This window comes from Mandrillus leucophaeus, unplaced genomic scaffold, assembly GCF_000951045.1.
Source record: "Mandrillus leucophaeus isolate KB7577 unplaced genomic scaffold, Mleu.le_1.0 Scaffold123, whole genome shotgun sequence".
In the NCBI taxonomy this organism is placed as follows: Eukaryota; Metazoa; Chordata; class Mammalia; order Primates; family Cercopithecidae; genus Mandrillus; species Mandrillus leucophaeus.
In genome coordinates, this window is record NW_012100654.1 from 4,524,093 (window position 1) to 4,529,357 (window position 5,265).

The 5,265-nt window shown below is 41.4% G+C and overlaps 1 pseudogene; it reads right to left on the reverse strand.

Moving 5' to 3' along the window:
• Positions 1–779: 779 nt before the first annotated feature.
• LOC105533191 lies at positions 780–2,621 on the reverse strand (annotated as a pseudogene).
• Between the last annotated feature and the right edge of the window lie 2,644 nt (positions 2,622–5,265).

Sequence of the window (5,265 nt, forward strand, 5' to 3'; positions counted from 1 at the left end):
ATTATGACCCCCAAGTGCTTCCGGCTCCAGAAAATAACTACTCTTTTGTTTGCTGGAGGTCACACAATTTTCCCCTATTACCTGATGCAAAATGACTCATTACCTCCCAAAAGCTTCTTTTCAAACCACGATTTTCCCATTTATTTTGGTCCAATGCAGTCCTATTCTTTATGGCCTATAGACTCACTCCCAACTATCCCCCTGGGGGGTTAAAAAAAAAATGAAAGCATTCCCCCTAGACTGGCCCCCAAAACTCAGAATTAAATAACAGGAGGGGTTGGCAGCCTCCTGAAGACTAAAACAACTTGAGGCTAAATCTACCTTTCCAAGAGTGAAAAATTTATTCAGATAATGTTTGAGAATTCATATATGCCACAATAGGATAAAACTAAAAAGCAGAAATCTCACACTTTTCCTTATACCTCCTTCCCCTACCAACCAGATTCCAGACCTTATATCACTGTCATTACCATTTCTGCTAAATGGAGGCCCCTAGGCACTAATCACACTGGCAACTGCATGGTGACATAACGCACCACAACTTTTTCACTAAAAAGCTGTAGTCTCTTTCTCTCTGGCTATATTGGCGATTCTCCAGTTATTTCAATACTTTAAAGGCTGCAGCAGCATGCAAAATGATTTCATTTAAAAAAAAAAAAGGTAAGAAAAGTCTCCAGGAGATGGTGAGTTTTGTTTTATCTTGTTTGGATAGAGGTTTGATTTGCTCTCGAATGTTCCAGGGTGGAGAGAAACTAGGAGAAAGCACAGGATGTCAAGGTCTACTGGGCGTAATCGTCTCCCTTGTTTTCATCTTCACCAGAAACAGAGACAGCAGCATACTTGCTTGCAGAACTGAACTTGGAAGCTGGATTTTCCTCAGGTTTCTTTGGCTCAGGTGTAGATCTGGAGTCTTGATCCTTTTTCCCATCTTTCCCATGTGACTCCTTCCAGTGGTCTTTGTTCCCTCCATTTCCTGGACTACAGTTAGAGTTCCCAGTTTGGCCTTTTGGGACATTCATCCCATCCACTTTACTTTCATTTTTCTTGCTGGTCCTTCCTCAGATTATTGAGCTGGAGCTACTTTTCTCCCACCACTTGTAGGGGATTGCAGCTCTGTGTCTGAGCTCTGAAATGGAGCAGGAGGGTTAGAACTTTGCTTCACCGAAGCATTCTCCTTTGGTGGAGGGGCTGGCATTATCTTTGGGTCAGGTAGGATCAGGTTTGGGAGGTTTAGAAGTTGGAGAGTGACAATCTTCCTCCTTATTCAGTAATCTTCTTCTTATTGAGTGTTGCGTTTTCTAGAGACTTCTCACTCTCTCTCCTTCGTGCATTTCTGCTGGGTGTGGCGGAGGTCCCAGTCTGCAATGACTCACTTCCTGTCCGCGACCATTCCCGTTCCTGAGTTTCTTCACTTCACCAGCTTGGGTGTCTCTCCCGAGGCCATCGTTCTAGTTATGGCTCATCCAGCTGACGCTGTAACTTCTCTTGTTCCTTCTGTAGCATTTCTTCTACTTCTTTCTCTAGCAGCTGTGTCAACGGGCTTTCCCCCTCCAAAGGTAGAAGCAGCTCGACTGGACTGGGAGGTACTAGCAGAGGAATCATCTTCCTTAGGAGTACTCTGAAGCTTTAGATTCAGTTTGGGTCTTTGGGAGGGACCGGTATCATCACTCATATAATCATCCTGAGAGTAATCATCTCTGGGGCTCCACTACCGATCATTGCATCTGTTGCATCGGTCTTCAGAGCGGTCCCTGCCTCCTCTGTAGTCATTATCCCTGCGGTACCCACTGCCAAACGCTCTTCTGCCAGTGCCTATCTGGGAATCATAGCCTCTATCAAAGTCTCTGCTGCCTGGGTCATCATAGCGATCCTGGCCGCCATATCGATCTCATACCCCAGCGTGGGTCATCCTGATACCCATCGCGATACCGGTCTGAATCATACCAATCTCGATACTTGTCTCCAAAGCAATCATCACCTCTTCTGGGCGAGTAGTCATCAAAGCTGTCTGTAGCAAGACCAGCCCTCCAGTCTTTATCTGTTTTGTCAAAATTCCGATTTCTCTCATGGCCAAAAGAAAGATGGTCCCTGTCTTTATTCTGTGCTTGATCAGCAACGTCCACTTGAAATCTCCTGTTACCTAGAGATTCTTTATTGAGACTCAGGGCACTGAACAGGGAATCCCGGTCCTCAAATTCAGCATAACCAAAACCTTTCAACCTCTCTGGATTGCTGGGTGCACGTGGTAAACGCACTGCACTGGTATTTAATCCTTTAAAGAATTCCTTAATTGACTCTTCTGTCACATCATAGGGTAGGTTCCCTAGAAAAGCAGTGTAGGTTGGCGATTTGGGAAGACGGCTCCGGTCGATAATGGGTTCCCGAGCAGCCCATGGAGCAGTGGGAAGGATGGAACGGTCAGTTGGGGGCGCTCTATACACATCGTCATCATTACTGTGCCAAGTTGTTGAAACATCTCCTTCCAGGTCACCCGTTTCATTAGCCCAGCTGACTGGTTTGGAAACAGCTCCTTCCTCCACCAGTCCCCCATCCTCAGTCAGAAAGTCTGTTAGGGAGATAGTCTTCCCCTTCTTATTCTTCTTTTTTGCTGAGGCCGCCATGTTGGGAAAAGGAAAGAGAAGGCAAAGGGAAATCTAATGTTTTAACAACTTGACAGAATAATTCACTACAATAGTCTGTTGATCTTAACCCAGCTAGAAACATTTCCTAGGTGTGTCATTTTCTCACTTTGCTCATGTATATTCATGGTTCTGTTATAGTCATAACGGGTGTATATGTTCAATTTGGTATTCTTCCTTTTATGTAACATGATTTATCCAAATATTTTCTATTTCCTATAGTATATTCATCGTTTTCAGTATATCACTAGAGTATGTCATTTTGATATGCCATAGTGAGTTTCTTTCTATATATCTGTATTGTTGGGCTCTTAGCTTTATTCCAATGTTTTATCATCATAAAATAAACATTATATATACATATACTTTTTATTAAACATTATTTCCTCAGGATAAATTCTATTACTTGGTCAGGGGTTAGGCATATTTATGATTCTTTCAATAAAGTACCATTTTGCCCTTCAGGAAGATTGAATCAATTTACACCGCTGTCATTAATGCATGAGCATATCTGCTTCCCGAAGCTTTGCAGGCTTTGGCTTTTATAACTTTTTAAAAGTTTTTCTAAATTTTTTTAAGGCACAAAATGAAACTTCACAGTAGGTTTAATTTGCAGTTATTTTACCAACAAGGTTGAATAGTTTTGAAATTATGTTTTACCGACAGTGTTTCTTGTTGTATGAACTGTTTTTTAATCATTTGTTTCATAGACAGTTGGTATTTTACCTATTTATATGCACTCTTCATACTTTTTAGTTATTGAACTTTTGTCTTCATGTGCAAATCTTTTCTCCAGCCTTCTGAATTTTTAAATTTCAGCTTTATTGGTATTCATTCCATCAAAGATAAAGCTATCTAAGTAATGAACCTGTCCATCTTTTTTTCATTCATATTCCATCAACAGTCAAAAAGTGATTTCCCCTAGTACTAGTCTTTTATATGTGTGTATTTGTTTTTATTTTAAAATTGTTTAACTCCCAATCTACTTGGAATTTTTTTTTTTTTTTTTTTTTTTTTTTTTTTTGCAGAGTGTAGTGGAAAATGTGTGTCTTTTAAATATTCTCATTATTGATATTCCTGTAGACGAAGTGTTTCAAATTTGTTACCAGAACGTTAAATGTCTGCTAGGACAAATTCTTCTTATCACTCTTTTTGAATCTGAAATACTTTTTGATGTTCTTGCTCATTTATTTTTTTCCACATACAATAAAAATTATATTAATTTTATAAAGCATCTTATTTCTAATTGGTGACTGGTCACCTGAATCCTCTATACACTGTGGTGAGTTGAGGCTGAGTTGCATCCTTGGTAAGGTTCAGCCTGCATTAATTTTACTCCTGCTTCTTCAAGATTTTCAGCAGAAATCCTGGTGCATTCTCCATGCTCTTCCACCTAGTGGGTCCAGAATTCTAATCTTTGTCTTCACAAGACTGCTGAAGGCTCTGTTCTGCTTCAGAGGTTTTCTGTTTCTCTTTTTAGACTCCAGCCTCGTGCATCCCTGTAATTTCACAGATGTTCTGTGGAGACATTCTAAATCTCCTCCCATATCCCTCCTGGCCTCTGCCTCCCAGCAGTGGTCTTCCATGGGTGCAAGACCTGGAGTTATCAGTCTCCTGACCAAGCGCAGAATCAGCAAATGACCCCTGGGCAGTGGCTGCAGAACTCAGCTCTCCGTAGCTGTGATTCTCCCTCTCTGGAGTTTTAGCTCCTTCAGTTCTTGCTAACTCAGAAGCCCTTTTCTGCCTTAAAATAGATGGCTCCTCTATTTTGTTCTAATTTTCTGCTTATTTTATATGGGAATACACTCTGTCGCTAGCTAATTCATCGCACTTGGAAACACAGGTTTATTTCACCTTAAACATTTTTCTCATACCTTCTTATATTTTAAAACAAAAAAATCTTATTTCTGTTTGACATATTCCTCAGGAAAGCCTATCCTGACTTCTCAGGCTCAGTTAAGTAGTACATTTTATAGCACTCCCTACTTCTTTTTAAACATTTATTGCAATTTTAATTACTTAATTCTGTAATTTATTTTTTAATTATTTTATTTTATTTCTTTTATTTTATTTGACGGAGTCTTGCTCTGTCACCCAGGCTGGAGTGCAGTGGTGTGATCTCGGTTCATTGCAACCTCCGCCTCCCAGGTTCAAGCAATTCTCATGCCTCAGCCTCCTGAGTAGCTGAGATTACAGGCATCCACCACCACGCCTGGGAATTTTTTGTGTTTTTCATAGAGATGGGGTTTCACCATGTTGACCAGGCTGGTCTCGAACTCCTGACCTCAAGTGATCCGCCCACCTCAGCCTCTCAAAGTGTTGGGATTACAGGCATAAACCACTGCACCTGGCCTGTAATTTATTTATTTATTTTTAGAGACGTTGTCTCACTCTATTGCCCAGGCTGGAGTGCAGTGGTGCAATCGCGGCTCACTGCAGCCTTGCTCAACCTCCTGAGCTCAAGGAATCCGCCCACCTCAGCCTCCTAAGTAGCTGGGACTACAGGCATGTGCCACCAAGCCCAGGTAATTTTTGTATTTTTTGTAGAGACAGTGTTCCGCCACGTTGCCTAGGCTGGTCTCGAACTCCTGGGCTCAAGTGATCCACCTGCCTCACTCCTTCTAAA